Below are 6,000 nucleotides of genomic sequence, written 5' to 3'. Positions count from 1 at the left end.
ACCGTCTACGTTCCCCACAGCGTCTTGGCAGTCCTGGATGCCAAGGGGACCAACTGGCTGTCCGCCGGCCGGCTCACGCGCTACCAGGCCCTGCTCATCGACCAAGGAGACCTCACCCTGGCCACCACCAACTGTCTCAACCCTGCCACCCTGATGCCCATCGACCTGGCTGAAGGAGACGACCAGGAGCCCCATGACTGCATTGCCACCATCGAAGAAGTCTACTCCAGCCGCCCTGACCTCAAGGACCAGCCCCTTCCTGATGCTGAGCTTGAGTTCTTCACCGACGGCAGCAGCAGCTGTCATCAGGGCGAGAGGAGAGCCGGGTATGCTGTGGTCACTCTCTGGGACACCATCGAGGCTGAACCACTCCCTCCTGGCACCTCCGCCCAGAAGGCAGAGCTCATCGCCCTCACCAGAGCCCTGGAGCTGGCCGAGGGAAAGACCGCCAACATCTACACGGACTCTAAGTTTGCCTTCCATGTGCTCCACGCTCACGGGGCTATTTGGAAGGAGAGGGGGCTGCTGACAACAGCTGGCAGCCCCGTGAAGCATCAGGCTGAGATTCTGAGACTCTTGGAGGCTGTCTGCAAGCCTGCTGCAGTGGCCGTCATCCACTGCAGGGGGCACCAGGCCGGGGACCAGGACACAGCTAAGGGGAATCGAAGAGCGGACGCTGCAGCCAAGGCGGCTGCCAATCGAGAGCCCATCTTCCTTGGTGCTTTGATCCCAGACACCACTGTGACCTCCCTCCCTGTGTATGGAGCCATGGATGATGAGTTCGCGAAGGGAGAGGGTCTGAAGCAGGAGGAGGGCTGGTGGAAGGACAACCAAGGCCGTCTGTTGCTGACTGATCCCCTTATGCGTGAAGTGGCCCTGCGCCTCCACAAGAGCACCCATTGGGGCCATGATGCTATGCTGGAGCATCTCAGGACTCTCTTCATCGGCCCTCGCATGGCCCAGCAGTCCATTTGGGCTTGCCGTCGGTGTCTCCTCTGTCTTAAGAACAACCCCAAGATCCAGAAGCGGCCAGAAGTGGGGCATCTCAAGGCGGGCCTCCAACCGGGGCAGGTGTGGCAAGTGGACTTCGCAGAGCTGCCCTCTAGCCGGAAGTACAAATATCTGTTGGTGTTTGTGGACTGTTATAGCGGGTGGCCTGAGGCCTTCCCTTGCTACACCTGTGCTGCCAAGGAGGTGAGCCATGCCCTGCTCAATCACATCATCCCCCGTTTCGGATTGCCCATCTGCCTCTCCTCAGATAACGGAGCATCTTTCGTCTCCAAAGTCACCCAGCAGGTCGCCCAGGCTCTCCAGATCCAGTGGAACCTGCATACCAGCTGGCACCCTGAAGCAAGCGGGAAGGTCGAGCGAATGAACCAGACCATCAAAAGGCAATTGGCTAAGATCTGTCAGCAGGCGAGCCTGCCCTGGCCAGATGCTCTCCCACTAGCTCTCACTCGAATCAGGGCCGCTCCTAGGAAGGGCTTGAAGCTGAGCCCTTTTGAGATCCTCTATGGTAGGCCTTTCCCTTCCTCCCGGGTCCCCCTCAAGGCTGAGCACTTGCATGAGGTGGGATCCGAGAGTATCAGGGAGAGACTGTCTCTTCTCACTTCTATCCTCTCTTCTATGAATAGGTACCTGCTTTCTCACCTTCCTGTTCCTTTGGATGCTCCTGTCCACAACTTCTCTATCGGTGACTGGGTCCTGGTTCGTACGTACCGACCGGAGGCATTGACCGAAAAGTGGGTCGGGCCCCACCAGATCCTCCTCACCACCCACACTGCGGCTAAGGTAGCGGGTATCCGGTCCTGGGTCCACCATTCCAGGCTGAAGCTCGCCCCAGAGCCACAAGTGGGGACCACGGAGGGAGGAGGTGACGACGAACAGTGGGCCGTAGAGCCAGGGGAGGATCTGCGGCTTCTATTCCGGAGGTTGCCGCCGAAAGACTCTTCGGCTCCTGAGCCCACCGGTCCACCCCCTTCCAGAACAGCCAGGAGGAGGAGACGGCGTGCCTCTGGTCGAGGAGGGCCCCCAAAGGATCCCCACCAAGTTCCAAGCCGATAGCCCCACGGGAAGCCTCCCTTTCCGCCTACTTCCGGGTTCAGAAGTTCCACTGACAGCTCCTGACAGCTGTCAAACTCACCACCAGCTGATTTTGACAAGCGCGTTTGAGACATCTCTGCCGCTTTTTGCCTCTCCATCGCTCTATCGAGACCGCTGGGAGCTGTCCAGCAATTCAGCACTCTCTGCAAACAGTAAGTCTATTCGGCCACTAGGGGGAGGAGCTGTCCAACACCTTTCAGCATGATCTATCCCTTATTATTTTGCCTGCTTTTCCCTTCCCAATGCATGACTTCCAGCCCTGTACTGTATGAGTGGTTGTCAACTAAGGTTAACTTTTGGCAACAGTTGGCATACCGAGTCTTAAATGTTTCCGATTTCTGCCTGACTAGTGGGGCCTCAGCCACTGATATCTTCTCTTCCTGCCTAATAGGGGTTCCAGAGCCCCTGGAGATTTTTCGAAATTTTACAGTTTTCCAAAATATCCCATCGAAGGCCATGTCCTATAGAGACATTTCTGTATGGGGCAGGGCCGTCAGGGAAAGGGAGCCGGGCATGGTGGTCATTAAATTGGCACACCAGCCACATGCCCATCACTGCTTCCAAATCCCCAAGTGTGTGGGGAAGTGCCATGATTTGCCTAGAGAAAATCTTTTAAATTGTTCCTCCGTTGAAGTGCTGCCTTACATGAATGCCCATTTGGTGTTGCCCCCTGGATGGTTCTTCCTGTGCGGGCAGACAGCCTATAGCTACCTCCCAGCCAATTCCACCATTGGGAATTGTGCCTTGGGCAGGCTGTCTATCTTTTTGCCTTCCAAAAGCGATCTGGAGCTGGCACACTCCCTGGATCGAGAGGCTAGGTCCATACAAAACTTGGACCCAAATTGTGATCCCTCTATGGTAGTCAAGGGCATTCCTCAATTTGTGGCAGCGGCCCTGTTTACCCCTGGGGTTGCAGCGGCAATGAACTACAGGGCCATTAAACATCTGGCCTGTGCTCTGGTCAAGAACATCAATTACACCTCACAAGCCTTGGCCTCCATAGCTACTGAGATGCATGAGCTAAGGGAGGCCGTGTTGGACAATCGGGCTGCCATTGATTTTCTTTTGTTGAAGAACCACTACGGCTGTGAGAGTGTGCGACACCTGTGTTGCTTTAATTTGACAGACCGGACCCCTGTAGTCAGAAAAGCCATAGAGGGCCTGAATGATTTGGCGGCGGGGATAAAAGAATCAGTAGGCTTTGATCTCGGTTTTCTGACAGATTGGCTTCCTTCGCTAGCATGGCTCAGAAAGGGCTTTCTAGTTTTCCTGGGTCTTGTTGTTCTTTTGCTGGTCTTGAGCTGCTGCTGGTCGCACATTCCCTCTCTGTTTAAAACTTGCCAAAAAAGGGGGCGTGTAGATCCGTCTAGACAGATGGCCATGCTGCCGTTAGTGGGCTACCGTGCGTGGGCGGAGGCTGTAGGAGGCCGCCTCCTGCGGACTCCAGCGCCTCCGAGTGGGGATTTGACAGCTGGCGCTTCCGGTAGCCCAGCTTTTACTTTAATCTGAACTGCAGCAGGGAGTTCCGCAGTTCCTGGGCCGAACTTTGGGGCCAGCAGATGGAATGTGCCTCAGCCGCCAGCTCCAAGACCAGGAATGCCTGCAAACCTCAGCTAACTTTCCCCTCTCCTTACTTTGTATCATTCCCTAATAAACCACTTGAAACTTGAAACTTTTTGTCTTCCCGCATGATACTTTTGTATCCCTTCCTGGCTCAGCACTCCATAAACCTTGCCATAAACTCCTTTCTGGGCTCCGGAGAGCCGTGAGCCCGCGGGGGGCGCCTCCAGGTGCTCCCCGGACCCCGAATCTGCGTTCGGCCAAAACGCGGATAAGGAAACCGCCATCTCGGACCCCGCTATCCACTAAACATTTAACATGGCGGATCGCCGCCGTTCCAATTTTGCCTTGTTCAGTGACTAATTCTAAGTCTATCTGCCATCCCAGTTTCTCTGTTTTGGGCTGCTCCTCCCGGGAAGAAATTAGTTTTGTTTTTAGAACTTCTGTCTGGCAGAGAAACAGCTGATTGTCAAACCGGGGCTCCCCGCTTCTCCGCGGCAGCCCTCGCTCCACATGGACTCAGGCCGCCTGGGACCTGCAGCAGCCGATTGCAGCGGCCCCGGGGAGGGAGGCCAGATGAGTCCCGGGTCTTGGTTGGGAGATGCAGTTCTCCAAAGGACATTGGCCCGCCTGCCACCACTCACAGATTCTTTTACGGACTTTTTCTGCCTTCTCTGACTGACTTGGTGCCCTAGCGCCACGGGCTTCCTCCATGGACTCCAAACCAGCCGCTTGAGAAGCATGGCCCCCGCTTGTGGGTGCATGCCCTTGTTGCAAAGGATCATACCTCAGGAACTCTGATGATTGCCTTTATTAATTGCTGTGGGGTTTCCTAATAAACTTTGCTGGGATGGGGATCTTTCCTATGAAAACTATGAATTATGATGAACTGAAAAGAATGTATGTATGGAGTATGTGTAATATGAAATGAAATAAGATGTATCTTCGCCTCCCCCCTCCCTTGTCTTTCCCCTCTTGAACTTTACCCTATAAAGGAGTATGCGACCAGGAGATTACAGATAAGGAAGTTCAATTTCCTTGGAAGGAACTCCATCCATATTGACATTGCATGGAAAATACTGGCAAATCTGTGGTTTTGTTTTTCAGAGTTCAGACAAACAAAAGCCAGAGATTTGATCAGCCAGAAGCCGGAAAACCAGACTGATTGCATCAATCACGGTGTTTGTGCATGCTCCCTTGTGACAAAGGACCCTTTTGCCTGCAAGGTTGAAGATCCAGACATCGCCCATAGCCACCCTCTTTTGCCTATACACATCCTTTATCGGACCCAGGAAATCCTTTGTTCCCCTAGCCGTCTCCCCTGCTGTGGGGAGACAATAGGTGTTCAATCAGCTGGCGAACGCCTCCCGGGCGTTCCGCCCTCCTGTGCTGTCAAACCAGAGCCCGCCTCCCGGCCGCTGATTGGACAATCTCTGGAGGCGCTCTGAGGGCTCTGATTGGCCCTTTAGAGGCGACAGCGGCCGGCGATTGGAGGGAGGGTGGGACCGGCGGCCAAGCCTCCTCCCAGCTGTTCCGGAGCCGGCCAATCAGGACAAGGGAAACTGACAGGAGGCGGGCGGGAGATTCAAACCAGGATTTCTTTGTTCTGACTGTATAAATATGCCTGAAAATCACTGTACTGTATGCTTACTTGAGGATTCATCCCTGTAACGCATCCTTTTCAGCTGAATCGCAAAAATAAACGCTTCGGTCGCAGATCTCCTCTTCAGCCTTGGTGAGATTGATTTTCAACGTTCTTGCGTCTTTTTGAATTGGCCTCCGCTGGTCGCTTGCCAAGGTCAGAACCCCATTTGCGGTTCTTTGGGTCTCCCCTCGCCGGGAGAACCCCCCAAAAGAGCTCGATATCAGTGGTCTTTACTTTTTACCCAGTTTGGGTCACCAGGTGTTATTGAATGACAACTCCCATCACTTGTGATTATCCACCATGCAGACTGGGGATAATGTGAATTGCAACCCAATAGCACTTGTGGCTTTGAGGCTGGGGAAAGGTTAAAGGACATTTTAAAGTAGTTGTTTATGTTAATTTGTTCAGTTGTTTCTGACTTTTCATGACTTCATGGAACAGTCCACGCCAGAGCTCCCTGTCGGTCGTCACCACCCCAGTTCCTTCAAGGTCAATCCAGTCACTTCAAGGATCCCATTGAAAAAACCAAGGTGCTGTTCCAGCAGACACCAGCCAACCCCTCTCCAATGCCAGTGATACAGCTTAATGGTGTAACATTAGAAAATGTTGATCATTTCCGCTACCTTGGCAGCCACCTCTCCACCAAAGTCAACATCGACACCGAAATAAAACACTGCCTGAGCTCTGCGAGC

This window comes from Anolis sagrei, chromosome 6 (assembly GCF_037176765.1).
Source record: "Anolis sagrei isolate rAnoSag1 chromosome 6, rAnoSag1.mat, whole genome shotgun sequence".
Classification (NCBI taxonomy): domain Eukaryota; kingdom Metazoa; phylum Chordata; class Lepidosauria; order Squamata; family Dactyloidae; genus Anolis; species Anolis sagrei.
Note: the sequence above shows the minus strand (reverse complement) of the source record.